This window comes from Dryobates pubescens, chromosome 32 (genome assembly GCF_014839835.1).
Source record: "Dryobates pubescens isolate bDryPub1 chromosome 32, bDryPub1.pri, whole genome shotgun sequence".
NCBI classification, from domain to species: Eukaryota; Metazoa; Chordata; class Aves; order Piciformes; family Picidae; genus Dryobates; species Dryobates pubescens.
The window spans coordinates 9,800,707-9,816,617 of record NC_071643.1 but is presented as its reverse complement, the minus strand read 5'-3'; positions in this window follow the sequence as shown (position 1 = coordinate 9,816,617).

Here is a 15,911-nt window from a genome sequence, read left to right as displayed (position 1 = left end):
TCTGTGCTCTTTCACGCCAGGAAACCCCCAGCTGAATTCCAAAGACATCTTTGAGGTTCCTTTACTCTTCTAGAAGTCTGGGCTTTAGAATATGAATGGGGTTTTTCAGGTTTGTGTGTTTTGCTTTGAAATTACAGTTTCTCACTGAGAAAATTTGGTTGATTCAGGCAGCATAAAATAATCCCACATAACTCAGTTGCCCAGTCACACAATGAATTTCAAAGAGCCATGAATCAAAGAGAAGTTCAGGAGCTGAGTGCTTGGCTCTGCTCTTCAGAAAAGCCACTAAAACTATCCAGTTTGGTTTACAAAAGAACACAGAAACAAAAAGAGCAACACGATATATATATAAAATATGATACACAATGAGCACACAGCTGAAATGCAGCTGCTTTAACCGGGTTACGCTAGAAGCAAAGCCCCAGAATGTAACAATGAGGCCAGAGAGGATGGGAAAAGCTGGAAAATAAACAAAGTAAGATCAACAGCTTCAATGCCACCTGTTCAATGCTGCCCTAGGTAAATACTCAACTGCAAGTCACCTCATCTACAGGGCTAAATGCTAGTTCATGCAGTTACCTATGGAAGAGATATGCTTTACAGACTTTGCAACGATCACAATTTCCTCACAAAGAAGACCTCCAGTTGCTCAGTTTAAGATTCCATATGCTTTTCCTGCTGCTAATGAGATATTTAAGATTATGAGCTAAACCAACAAGACATTCTGATTCACAAAGGTAAGCTCATAAATCCGTGCAAATCCCTTTTTAATACGAGCAGAAAAGGCTTAGCATTGGTACAAGTTTGTTCAATACTTAATAAAAATTAGAACCAGTAAGGAGCAGGGTGGATGAAGAAAAGATTGAGATTCCAGCACAAAAGTAAGACTTAGTGCAATAACAATCACCTGGTGACTTGTGCAATGCTCAGAAGCTGTTCATGTGATGTGACCACTTGGAACTGCCCAGGCAGTCCTGTGCCTGTCGACAGTATCAGATACAACACGCAAGGGGCAGCCATCCTCAGATTATGAAGGACATATATATGAACATGGATGATATTTAACAACTGCTTCCCTTGTAAACAAAGTGAGAAAGTTTTACAGTGCATTGTCTTTATTTCCCCAGTTTAAGGAGAGCTGCTTTTCATTCATTCCTGAAATATATTTGTATGTGCTAGATGCTGTAGCCGTGCTCTCTGGATGCATGTCACCGTGACAAGCACAAGGATCTCCAGGCCTGTAACCAGAATGGGGCTGCCAGGAAATCTCAGTGTGTCCAGGACTTGGGGAAAATGAAAATCCTCACTGGCAGCTATCTTAAGAGTGAGAGACTCATGAGTCTTAATGATGGGAAAGAAAAAAACCTGACATAAATGGGAGCTGGAGAATAGGAAATATGAACAATGTGGGATGGCCATAGGAAGGAAGCAATCAAAAAAGCCAATAAGCCAAGACTCCATCAGACAGACTTCGACTGGAAATTGTCTGCATCAAGAGTGAGTGCACTGAGAAACTGATGAGCCAAGGACAGCTGAGGAAGCCCAGTGCTGGCACTGTGGATAGCAGTGTGGGGAGAAATGACCAGTTCGTCTAATTTTTCAAATGGAAACGTGCAGGTATCTGAGAGAGAATTTCAGGTGAAACTTGCCAAGTATCCCTAGGGATTCTGCTGAAAGCCCAGCCTAGGCCCTTGCTTTATTTATTGCCCTGTCTGGTTTCTTTAATCAACGCAATACAAGTCTGAGCTCAGGCCCAGAACTGGCCATATGCACTTCTGGAACACAAACCAATTCCGTGAAGCTTTTCTTCTTCCTCCACTGTGAATAAAGAATTCAGTTGGCTCAGAGCTTGACAACAATTAACTTTGGGAGAAGGGAATGGAGACCACATCATTTTTCATCAAACTATAAAACTATAACCTAAAAAACCCCCAAAAAAGTAGTTTTGAGTTAACTGCTTTAGTTAAAGCACATACACATACAAACCCAGCATGAATTTGAAGGTGATTGTGATTTAAGCCACACTTTGTTGTTTGTTTCTTTCTCCCTCCCTTCAAAAAGCAAATGACAAGCTAAAGATTTGCTATGATACAAAACAAACCACAATACCCTCTACAAGACATCAGCTCTGTTGCTCCCCAGCCTCTGAAACCAGAAAAGGCTGAGCCACTTAATGCCACCTTTGCCTCAGTTTTTAATAGTTGGAGCCAATATGGTCAAGGTATTTGGCCTCCTGATAGGGATGGAGAGCAGCATCAACTGCCCATAACCCAGGAAGAACCACCTAATAATTTGTTATGCCACCTGGATGCTCACAAGGCTACAGGACCCGGTGGGATTCACCCAAGAGTTCTGAGGGAGCTGGTGGAGGAGCTTGGCAAGTGGTTCTCCATCATCTATCAGCGGTCCAGCTGCCAGGCAAGTGTAGGCTTGCCAACACAACACCCATCTACAAAAATGGCCAAAAGGAGGATGCAGGCAGCTCCAGGCCTGTCAGCCTGACCTTGTCACCAGGGAAGATTATGGAGCGGTTCGACTTGGGTGCACTCACACAGCAAGTGCAGGACAATGGTGGGAGCAGGCCCAGCCAGCATGGGTTCATGAAAGACAAGTCCTGCTTGGTCAAACTCATCTCCTTCTATGGCCAGGTGATCCTCCTAGTGGATGGGGAAAGGCTGTAGATATTGTTTACCTGGACTTCAGTAAAGCCTTTGATACCATCTCCCTCAGCATGCTCCTCAAGAGCAGCCCATGGCATAGCCAGGTCAACTCGGGATTTCAAACTGGCTGCACAGCCAGGACCAAAGAGTTGTGATAAAGGGGGTGATACCCAGCTGGTGGCTGGTCACAAGTGCTGTCTCCCAGGACTTGGTACTGGGGCTAGTCCTGTGTAGTATCTTTGTTAATGATTTGGATGAGGGGATCCAGGATACCATCATCAAGTTTGAATATGACACTAAACTGAGGAGAAGTGTTGATCTGCTCGAGGGTAGGAGGGCACTGCAGAAAGGTCTGGACAGGTTACATTGATGGGCTGAGGTCAACGGACTGAAGTCTAACAAGACCAAGTGCCAGGTCCTGCATTTTGGTTACAACAACCCCAAGCAATGCTACAGACCTGGGGAAGAGCAGCTGGAGAGCAACCTGGTGGAAAAGGATCTGTGGGTGCTGGTGGAAGGCCAGCTGAATGTGAGCCAGCAGTGTGCCCAGGAGCCCAAGAAGGCCAACAGCATCCTGGCCAGAATCAAGACCAACATATCCAGCACGAGTAGGGAAGAGATTGTGCCCTTGTACCTGGCCCTGGTGATGCCACAGCTTGAGTACTGTGTTCAGTTCTGGGCACCACTTTATAGGAAAGACATTGAAGTTCTGGAGCATGTCCAGAGAAGAGTAAAGAGGCTGATGAGGGTCTGGAGGGCAAGTCATATGAGGGAGCAGGGGTTGTTTAGTCTGGAGAGGAGAAGGCTAAGGGGAGATCTTACTGCTCTCTACAACCACCTGAAAGGAGGTTGGAGCAAGGCTGGTGTTGGTTCTCCCAAGGAACTAGCTATAGGATGAGAGGAAATGGGTTTAAGTTGTGCCAGAGGAGGTTCAGATTGGACATTAGGAGAAAAGTCTTTACTGAGGAAGTGGTCAGGTATTGGAAAAAGCTGCAAAGGGAGGTGGTGGAGTCACCATTTTTAGAGATACTAAAGAAATATGCAGATGTGGTGGATCAGGCTATAGTTTAGGGGTCATGGTAGTTGGGTTATGGTTGGACTCGATCTTGGAGGTCTTTTCTAGCCTCTATGATTCTATGAAATTCTGTCCCTTGGGATGCCCCAGAAAGCACAAGGCTCAGGTGAGTGAGTCCCTGGCTGAGCCTGGAAGCACTCTGTGGTCAGGAAGGGCTTGTACCACTTCCACATTTAATTCACACGGAGCCAACATTTTCCTCTCCTGATACCATAACGATTCCCAGCCCTGCTACCCAGCCCAGCAATATAAAAATGACCTTGTATCCTCAGGGAACTGACTCCTTCTGAGCTCCTTCTCCCTTTCCAAGAGCATGGGAGCACTGGTATTGTGGCTTGCACTTAAGAGATACCTGGCTGCTGGGAAAAACTGGGGTTAGTTTCCACAGGTGGCAAACACCAGCTACACATTGACCTTGCAAAGGTCCTGCTGAAAACAACCAGTTGCATTTCACCCCATGTGGAAACAAAAACACCATAGCTCAAGTCAGCACAGCAAAAAGATGAAATGTTAGCAGTGTATTTGTCATTTCTCTTTAGGCAGACTATGCACATGTGAAAAGGGGCTCCAGAGAAAGAATTTTACGAACCACATCTCCGTCATTTCAAAACCATCACCGCTGCTACTCAAACCCTTAAGTAACGCACCAGAACAGATTGGTTTGACTTACCTGTGGTCTTTTACACAAAGGAAGAGTTTCTTTCCTTTATTAGAATGTGCCCAAGGTACTTCTTATTGTTATTCATGAGGCTGAACTAGGAAGAAGCCTGTGCTTTATGGGAAAGGAGATTGCTCCCAGGAATTGCTTGTGGCAAAAATTCCCACAGCATCAGAAGCATTTCTAAAACGGTCTCCATGGACCCCACAAGATCTCTGGTCCCAGCTAGGCACATCTGAAAACTGAGACTGAGGGGTGAGTCCTGCTGAATGAAGACTTGTACTTTTGTTTGGAGCTGACGGGTTCTCTACATCATACTAAAAGCATCCCTGCATATTATGCACCTTCATTGCCAGCTGGAGTTGTCTTATTGTGTTGAAAATAAACAATAATGACATTCCTGATTTGCCCTGCAACACACACTGGCAGCAGCACTGCTGAGGAAATCTCACTTCAGCATTTGACAGGTTCAGTTTCAATTGTGCAAGTAAAAGTAATTGCCAGCAAAGTAAAAGTAAAACCTGACACTGGTATTACAAAGTCTGTCTGAATTGTCTCCTAAGGGTGGTCCCGTATTCACAGGTTATGTCTCCACAGAGAGGTTTTATACTACCTTGTTGAGATGAAAGACACCTGTCTCTGAAAAAAAATCATCACTGGATGCTACTTGGCAATACAATAGCAACTTTTTGCAAACTCTTTCCAAAGGATCTATAAACTTATTTCTCCTACTATTAAACCTGATACAAGGCAAGAGAAAAAACCCACCCACTCTAATCTAGCACAGCTCTTGCACACCCAGCTGTATAGTTTGCTTATAATCCTCAGTACTACTGAATTCAAACACAGGTTTAACACATAACTTACAAATTATTCCCAGAATTGAAACAGTTGTGTAGACTTCCTTGGGCTTCAGAATAGCTCCTTCAGAGAAATGCCACAGTCAATCAATTAAGCAAGCTAAAAGTAATCAGTCACCCACGGTTGATTGGATTTAGCAGTTGGTGAATGCTTTTTGTTCCTGGATCAACTACACCCACTTCCAAAGCTGATTAAAAAATTTTTGATGATCTCTTCCACCTGTTCTGGATGATGAACTGGCTCCAAAACTAATAAGCTCCAAAACTAATGAACTCTAAAACTAATCACCTCCAAACCCATGGGTAAATCAAGAGTAGCTCTTAACAGGCTGCAGCCTGGTGTAAAGACAAAAGTAGGTGAAAAGTGAAGCAACATTTGCAAAGTTTCTAGACACCCATTTTTGAAGGCAGTGGCACTGAGGAAAGTAGCATCTCTGGGCAAGGCAGGAGCAGAGACTCTGCCTGCACATTCTCAGTAGCTACCACTGGCTGGAGCTTACCTCACCCAGGGCAGCAGGAATCCACTGCAGAAGTGAGCATGGTGTAGAACAGCATCGTTGTGGGTGAACATACAAAAGCTGAACCAACAGAAATTGCACTGCTGGTACTTCTAGAGAAGTAACAGCCATACTATCAGGTTGCTTCCCCTCTAGGAAGGACCAGCAAAGTCAAACAACCCTGAATCCTACTTCTGCCATTTCCTGCAGGTGAAGCTAAGCAGCTGCTACCCATTTGGACTGGCGGATGATTGGGAGCAGCTCATATCCATGTGTGCCTACCCAAGCCTAAAGCTCATTTAATGGCAGAGTGGGCAGTTTCATTCTCCATTTCTTTCCTCCATCTGTGGATACCAGAGATCAGAAGTTGGTGAATGAGACAGAGTTTTCCTGCCTCTTCCACAACCACAGTGGAGCACTCAGAGTCTGCAGAAATGACAATAAAGGTCTCTAAGGACACCCTGCTGCAATCCTAACCATTTGGCCAAGCAAAACCCATATGCCATCATAATATGAATCTGAAAACAAAGCTAACAAAGAGGAGCTGTGGCTCCCTGGGAAACCTCCCTGTCTGTTGTTGGATACCAATATTTTGTCTCGTTAAACATCTACTTCAAATATTTGCACGAATAATGGCCACATAAAAAACCACAACAGGCAAAAAGACCAACCCGAATGTGCTATTGCAGCTTGAGTCACTGCCAAAACACACTTTAAAGTGTATTTTCTGCTGAAGAATATACACACAAAAACTGCCTGAAGTTTTATGTAGCTGAAGAGCACATCCTCAAGCCGATGCAAGTCAGGGCAATCCAGGTGAAATCAGTTCACCTGTGAGACTAAATCAACTCATTTATCCTTATTGTCATCTTACTATTAGCATCACCCTACCTAGACCTTTCCTATTATGCTGCTTCAATCAACTCAGCAGCCTCTTTAAGTGTGGAAAAACTCATCAACCTCACTCCCCGCCCCCCCCAGAAGCATTTTTTACTCCAGTAGAGTTTTAACCACTTTTTCAGACAGGTGAAAGTAAGTGTCATACATTACCAGTGTACTGGATGGAAAGTCCCAGGCAAGCGCTCAGGCAAAGCTTAATCCGGTAAAATGATGGCTGGGCATTCCTTTGCTTCCCTCCGGATTCTAGTGCTGGATTTCTAAGTGCTGAAATTTCCAGGCACCCCCATAGGCATGTGGCAATGAGATGGCACTGAGCTCCACAGTCTTTCTGAAAATTTGAGGCCAGAGTTTTAGAGAATTTTTGCATTTAAACCTACTGAAAACTCTCTCTCTGATGCTCACTCACCTCCCAGATGTTTGCATGTTCAAAGCATGCATGACCTGGCCAGCCACAAGCAATGAACAGCCTAAATGATGACACTGTCTCAGAGCAAATGACCTTTCCCCAGCCCTCAAATGAGCAGCAGCTCAGAGAGCATTTCCCAGGAGAGAGGGCATCTACCCATCCCCTCACTCGCTTGCTTAAGGACCTTCATATAACTTTGACCCTGCTCAGGCCAGGCAACAGGATGCCAAGGTCAGTCCACCATTGCTGATGAGGAGGAAGCAAGACAACACGTTTTGTGAAAGACACCATCCCAGTAATATTTTTATTGTCAAGACTGATTGTGAAGGCCATGAGAGACAGGAAAGAAAGAGCACTTGCAAGGGCAGGATCTGCCTTGACAGCTCTCACGGCAAAGTTTTCAGCAGGCTCTGAGGCATGAGAGGCATCAGAGCAGCTCAGCGGACCCCTCCATAGCCTCCCAACCTGCTTATATGGCTTTTTTGCTGGGATGGCTGGCTTCTGAAAAATCCCTTCCCCAGGTGATTATGATGGAGACTTTTGGGGAGCTTCATGAGCAAGGCTTAATGCAAAGCTGAAAATCCAGCCAGGAAGCAGGAGATCATTACGTGAGCTGTTGCACCCCTCAGCTAAGCAGCTCCAAAGCATCACTACAAGTTGGCAGTAGGCACCTACCTGCACCTGTAATTGCCCAACAGCCCCAACTGCCTAGCCCTGAGAGTTTCATTATTGACCCCAGGGGAGGCAGGTTACCTCGGCAGAAATGAGAAGCGAGCCAGGGTGTTGGTTGTGTTGTGCTGACCAACAACTTCTCCTTTTACTCAAAAAATGAATGCCAAAATGCCCCAGCCCATTTAATTCCTTACAAGATTTTATAGGCAGAATCATGAGTACCTTCAAGAGCACTATAAAAACAAGGATTTCATTATCTTTTGTTGGGCTGGTTACAGGCTAATAAACCACAGCAGATCACTGGAATATAATTGCCTTATATATATGTACATGTATATATGTATAAAAGTAACCTAGTGTAACATATTCCTGTGGTGACTCTCTCCATCCACCCATGGAGAATACATTTTCCTAAGCTGATTGCAATGGAATGCTTTAGGTTTTAGTTTTATTTCTTAAAGAGAACGGCTACATATTCACGCAACTTTCTTGGAGGCTCCTGTAAACAATGAATTATGTTCAGGGCCACTGCTAGAAATAAGATATGTCAGAGGTCTGTAACCCATTCAACAGACAATCAGTCAATGGCCCAAGGGTACTTCCTTGCAAAGGAAAGGGTAAAATAACTGAGGTCAAGGCCTCAAACGCAGCTCTAGTTCTAATCATGTTGTTGATTTAGAGCGTAACATGCTTTTCTTTCCCCTCCCAATTGTCAAAACCTATTTTCTTTTCCTTGACATGTCTAGAACAGCTCCAATGTCTCTAGATAAACCATGTCTGCTCTTTGCACTACTCCATAGGCAGCTATGAACGTTGTCACCCAGACGCAAATAGATCAGCTTTAAAGTAAATAGGCTCACTTGCCCCATGCTACTGCATAAATATGTGGAAAGAGTGAGGGGCAGAGAGAGAATGTATGTCTTCTTGGTAAGGAAATATGTCAGTAGTATGATATACTTGGAAGAATTAAGCATTGGGGTAAAATATTTTAATAGGATGATTTCTTAGATTTAGGAGCTAAAAGGGGAAAAGAGCAGAGAATCAGAGAGAAGGGAAAGCACCCAAGTGTCCTGTCACCACTGGCCATCTCATTGTTTCTTGAAAAGGTTTTGCTTTCACTTCACTAAAAACTAAGCAATTAGTAAGACTTCTTTGTGTGTGAACCACAAAATTGTTTTGGTTGGAAGATCTAAGATCATGAAGTCCAACCATTAACTGATCACTGCCAGAACACCACTAAGTGGTGTCCTTTTGGCCCCACATCAACCTGTCTTTTAAATATCTGCAAGGCTGATAATTCCACCACTTCCCTGAGCAGCCTGTTACAGATCTTGATAAATAATCTGGGGAAGAAATTGTGCCTAATGTCCAACCCAAACCTCCCCTGGTGCAACCTGGGGGCAGAAATGGAATCTGTATTACCACCCATGATACATTTTCTCTTAATACATCAACCAGCTGGGTAAAGGCACCAGCAAACTCCTCTTTGGCCGAGTTGCTCTCTCAAGCACACGAGGAACCAGCTTTCAAAACACAGTAAAGAACTCAGTGCCACTGTTGGGACTTTCTTGTTACCAACTCTATACAAGTTGGTCACTGCCATCACCAGAACCTTTCCCTAGAAGAATTTGGTTCAAAATGTCTTTCAAATAGTTGTCAAAAGCTTAAGAATCTTTCTAGAGGAGTCACCATCCTTTCTGCGGCACCTGTGAACTGTGTACCTATGTAATTCTGCTGGTCAAAGTGCCAGGAAGCCTCTGTGTACTACACCAACCAGCAGCATTGTAAAGAAGCTATGGTTATGGCACTCCTGGCACTCAGACCATGCAGCACACCCACACGTCACCATTACGCTGCAAGATCCTTTGCACAGCATCCACTCTGGTTTGAAGCCCTTGTCATAGAAACTGTCCTTCTCCATGCTCTGATGCCTCTGGTTTGCATTTAATTCCTCAGCTTCTTCCCCTCTGGCCATGGTTCTCCAGCACAAACCCACTAATCCACACAAATTCAGCCCATGAGCAGCGTAGCAAGTGCGGTAACTCAGCAGCAAGGACACAATTCCCATGAAAGGCAAAACCTTGGCCCAAAGGAAGGTGAGAAAATGGTAGGGTTTCTGCCAAGGTGACATCTAGCCCCAGGGAAGGTTCAGACAGGAGGATATAGGGGAAAGAGACCATTCCCAGATCATCCTAGCAAAGAAAATATAACATTATGATCCTGCTCCTCTGCTCTGCTGAGACCCTCACCTGCAGTGATGGGTCCAGTTCTGGACCCTCAGAACAGGGGAGAGACATGGACCTGTTGCAGTGGGTCTAGAGAAGACCACAAAAATGATCCTCTACTGTAAGGACAGGCTGAGGGTTGGAGCTGTTCAGCCTAAAGAATAGAAGGTCTGGGGAGACCTTACTGTGGCCTTTCAGTACTTCAAGTGGGCTAGAAGAAATCTGGGGACAGACCTTTTTAGCAGGCTCTGTTGTGAAGGCACAAGGGGTGATGGGTGTAAACTGAGGGAGTTTACAAAGGCTAGACAGAACAAAGAATTTCCTCATTGAGGGTGAAGAGACACTGTCTCTGGTTGACCAGAATGAGGTCTGTCCCATCCCTGGAGACATTCCAGGTTATTGTCAGGGCGCTCTATGATGCTATGATCCTGCAGGTTTGTTCCAGGCGTAGTGCCCACAGATACTACCTGGTCTCCAAGGAAAAATCTCTGAGACCATTACCAAGATCAGCCTGACTGCAGCATCCTGCCCACATCACAAACAGCCACAAGGTCAGGGACGGTAGCCTGAAGAGGCAACGGTGCTTTAAGGTACATGTGAGAGCCATGCAGTTTAAATGAACTTCAGGAGCACGTTCCTCTGAAAGCTACTGAGGAGAATTAATCCCTCTGGGACACCAGGACTATTACCCTGAGTTCTGTGGTGGGTAAACACCCAGCTAATACAACATCAATAACAGAAACAGCCTGCTTCAGGTTTGTACAGCAACTACTTTATTATTTTCAAATGCAAAGGTTTGCATTGTTTGCTATTTTACAATTTTACAAACTAGGTATAAAAGACCATAAATAAATGACATAAGTTATGTGTACCTAAAATTCATGGAAAGGGGGGTGGGGGAGGGGTGGGGGTGGGGTGGAAATTACAAATTAAAACAAAAATAGAAAAAAAAAATCTATTTATCTAACCCAGAGATCATTCAAATGCACGAACCAAGAAATGCTGTTAGAGGGGTTTTTTTCTCAGTATGAACTAAGGTATAATATGCCTCATACATTCTAGTTTTAACCACAGTCCTTGCATATTCCAACATACTTGCAGTGATACAAAAAAATAAATGCACTCTCTCTTTATTTGTCAGATTAGTATTTCAGAATTTCTTTTTTTTTGTCTTTTTCTTTTTTTTTCTCTTCTGGTTATGAAAATGTCACGTGAAAGAAAAATACTGCTTCTCAAGTCCTGCTTCCTGGTTACTTACCAGCTTTTTGTATTGTACACATATATATTTTTAATACATCAGGTCCATCACAAAATCGGTACAGCGAGAAACCCAGACAAACATCAAGCAGTGGTGTGTGAACAGGACAACTGCTTAACAAACAGAGGTGTGAGGAGCTCCTGGTGATGACCTCTTCCCAAATAGGAAGCAGCACTGTAGCGTTCACTTCCCTTCCATCTCTGGCTCCATCTGGAGCAGCCATCATTGTTGGCACCTCACTCGCCTTGGCCAACAGTGTGGTTGTCCTCACGTCCCTTCAACTGACCCTGCCAGCGTGCGCAGGAGTATGGTTAACGATGGGCTTGGAGGGTCAGTGAGGAAAGACAAGAGGACGAAGTAGGAGCACCTTTGGGACACCACTTCACAGCTCTCTCTGAATGCATCCAGTCTCCCCAGGTCTGGAGGAGCTGTCCTGTGGGAGTTTGCTGCAGTGGGTAGCATGGCCAATGCCAGGCCCCATGGCCAGGAAGAAAGCAGGGAGCCTGACCAGCCCCCTCGAAATACCCAGCACCATATGTTCCCTGGGCTCTAGCACGCAGCTACACTCAAACCAGCTTATGCTACATTAACAGGGAATTCTCCAATCATAGAAAGCTTTTCTGGATAGTACCAGGAAGTTCCAGCACTGCTCCTTGGGTCACGGAAGAAAGTGTCTCCTACAGCACTTCACCAGCTCCTCATTACCCACATGAGGAACAGGACATACCTCATAACCCTCTCACTGACTACTGTAACCTTGCAGGTCTCATTGCATTTTTGTTCCTTATCTGTGCTGGGAGCAAACCAAGCGTTTGGGTTATTACAGGTTAATCACAGCTTGCACAGAACGAGGTGCTTCTGCAAATGGCAGAATTGCATATATTTGTTCTCATTCAACAAGTCTTCAAAAAAAGGCTACTGAAGAATTCAGTTTGGGGTTACCAGGGGATGGATGCGCAGGTGTTGTCTCCATCACCTTGCCATTGAGGACCTGGTCGCTTATGATCGTGAACAGGGTATCAGGATGAATAAATGCTCCTTGGGAAAGTCTTTAGCACCCTTATGAATCCCCCAATCCACAACTCCAAAACTAACTGAAATTGCCCATCTCAGGCTGCAGAACCACTCATTAAGGTTAGTGTGACAGCTAAAAAGTACACTTCCAGGTCCAGAAATTTAAACATCTTTTAAGGTGTATGTTCTGGCTACTGTTGCAGACATGAGCTACTGGCCTGCTCTCACGTGAGAGGGGACTCCTGCACTTCCAGGGATGTTCTCAGCACATTCAGAGGCAGTTCTGCACAGGAGCTGAATGGCAGGCAAACACATGCACGCAAGCACAGGTACACACCCTTCCGAGGAGACAATCAGCCATTACCCATTCACAGGAAAAACCAAACCATTCATATCACTGCAATGGCAGGTTTTGTGTGTAAAGCCACTTCAGCAAGGGGTACAGGCAGTTCACAGGACCTGGGTTCTTTGCTGCGGCACCTGGCCTGGCGTCCATGGCAAGATGCGCAGTGCTCCGTCACCTGCATTCATCCGAGACACAGCAGTGACAGCAGGATGAGGAAAGAAAAGAACAAAAGATATAAATAAAACCCAAAGTAGGAAGAGAAAGCAGAAGGGGAAGAAAAAAACTCAATCCAGAAGTCTGCAGGGCTTTGACACAGTACATTCCTCAAATGACAGCTGGGTGCTGAGTCTCAACAAGTTCATTATCTCACAATGAAGAAAAAAAATGGAGTGGTGGCACACAAAAAAAAAGTACAAGTCACTTTCTCTTCAGGGACTGGTGAGTGTTCAGTCTGTGGTTTCCAGAATCAGTGCTATGGAAGACACAACTGTGGATCCAGAAGGCTTTATATCTAGTCTGTGTTCCTTCATGGTCAATATGGTCAATAGGATGGGCCATGAAATCAAAATCCAATTTCCCTGCACAGAAAGAAAACACAAACACATTAAACAACGAGCAGCCAGCCAGACACACATCTTTCTGAAGGGCTACCCTTGGAAGTCCCAGCAGAAATGCTGCTGGGTGTAGCCAGCCCCTTCTTGGCTGGTGCAATTGTTGTTTCACATGAAAATGAAAAGCTTGAATTCATCTCTGCACCAGTGAGGAAGTGACATGGCAGCAGCTTCATGGAATTAAACCTTTCCCCACAGAATAGAGGAAGACTTCCTAAAGCTACAGGAGCTGGCTTGGGACAGGGAGACAAACACAACCAGCAGCTGTCAACAAGTGAGAACATGTTGGCCTTCCTTGCCCCTTTTCCTTCTTTTCTTTCCCTCACTCTATTTCAAAGTCTTGCTCCCATTCCTATAAACGAATATGTAGCCTACATATCTGTACTAAGGGACCCAGGGCAGCCCAGACTGGAGAGAAGGAGGCTTAGGGGAAGACCTCCTCGCTTTCTAAAACTGCCTGAAAAGAGATTGGAGCAAGATGAAGGTCAGAATCCTCTCCCAAGGAACAAGCAATAGAACAAGAGGAAATGGCCTCAAGCTGGGCCAGAGGAGGTTTAGGTTGGACATTAGGAACAATTTCTTTACTGAAAGGCTTGTCAAGCCCTGGAACAGACTGCCCAGGAGAGTGGTGGGATCTCCATCCACGGGTGGATTTAAAAGCCATACAGATGTGGTGTTGAGGGACACAGTTTAGCAGTGAACTTGTCAGAGTTGGGTTAATGATTGGATTTGATGGATCTTAAAGGTCTCTTCCAACCAAAAAGATTCTATGATTTCTATGTGCCACCTGCTCTCCCCTAGCAAACATCCCACTCCGGTGGCTGTCCCCTCACTGGCCATATTTTACCACAGGGAACACAACCATCAACAGAAGTTCTGAGAACCTGCTGTCAGAGCTGCCATCATCACCTTCACTCTATAGGGATCCAGTTTTCCATTTTGCATGGAGTTTTGAAGTACTGTTACTAGGCTCCAAGAAAGGCATTGACAGACTGGCCAGAAAACTGACTGGTTGATTTTCGTGTCAAAAGGCGATCTCCACAGAACACAACAGATTTATGGGAAGAGGAAACCTGAATTATCTCTGCCCTTAAGAAGCAAAATAATTTTTGCTGCTGAAAGTCCAAGTGTCAGGTCTTTAAAATGAATGACTGCTTCTGATGTTGCCTGGCAAAATGACACTAAAACCTGCTGGTTTAAGGAGTTTTTCAAAAGAAATCTTAAATTTCATGAAATGGAAAAGCTTTTATAAGTAATGCTGCAGAACAGCTTTTACTGAGCTGTCACGACTTGACAGGAGCCAAATTTAGCATCTCATATTCTGAACAAAACTTGTTTGCTGAGAAAGTTGGGGGTGAGGGAGAGTTAGTGGTTAAACTCAGCAACTTATTGTTAAAAGTGACAAAGAGTGACATGAGTGACAACAAAGTAACTGTGACTTGTCTAACTGAGTGAGCTGGCTTGGATTTAGAACAAACCCAATTATTATTGACATGTAAAGCCACCAAATCGTTTCTGAATTTGCTGTCAGGCACAAAGTGGGACCCAAATATTACAGATCAAAGAGTCAGCCTTAGCACCATCCAAACACAAATGTCATCTTTCTGATGCTGTGCCTGGCTCAGCTAAAACATAATGTCTGTTCTACAGGATGTGTCATGAAAATCCTCCTCCTACCCAGCACAGCACAAGTGGGCCTGATGCTGTCTCTTTTCTAAGGTCATCTCACCACTTTGGTCCTTGAAACGCCTCCAAAAGGAATCCAATTTATAGACTGTTCAAAAGGCACGATAAGTCTTCAAAATCATACAATCATAGAATCACTTTGGTTGGAAGAGACCTTTAAGATTAACGCTGGGTTAGCAGCATTGTCAGGTCATCACTAAACCATGTCCCTCAGCACCACATCTGCAAGGCTTTTAAATCCCACCAGGGCTGGGGACTCCAACATTTCCACGGGCAGCCCGTTCTAGGCTATGAGAACCCTTTTGGGGAAGAAATTATTCCTGATGTCCAATCTAAATCTCCCCTGGCACAACTCAAAACTATTTCCTCTTTCCCTACTGCTTGCTACTTGGGAGAAGAGACTGACTTCCACCTGACTCCAACCTCCTTTCAGGGAGTTGTGGAGAACAAGGTGGTCTTTTCTCAGCCTCCTCCTCTCTAGGCTGACCAACTCCAGCTTCCTCAGGCACTCCTCACAGGACTTGTTTTCTAGACCCTTTACTAGCTTCATTGCCCTTCTTTGGACACGGGACATGCTTCAGCACTTACATCCCTGTCCTTCAAGCCTAAATGTGTTCAGAGATTTATTACATGAAGCTTCACCCTAAGTAACTTAATGAGGACAACCACATTTTGCAACAGTCATCTCCACTCAGTGGATGCTTTCACTTACTCAACTTTCCATCCATTTCTCAAAGGAGTTGGAGGGCAGCTTTTTAGGCACCTTGTGTGCCACACATGCAAGGGGGTGCTTAGACCTTTGCCAAGCAGGCTACACCTGGTCCTCACACCCTGATAATCCAGTGTGTGGGGCTGGTTTCAGAAGTCAACTTGGTTCCCACAGCTGATGAGGCTGGATTACTGTGTCTGAGGCATAGCACTGCTGCATAACAGATCCATCACCACGCCTGAGACTGATATTGGGCCAAACCAACAAGGCGCCATGCACAATCCCACTTCAGTCTGCTCCCCTTCCCATAAAACCCCTGACAGCCACTGACACT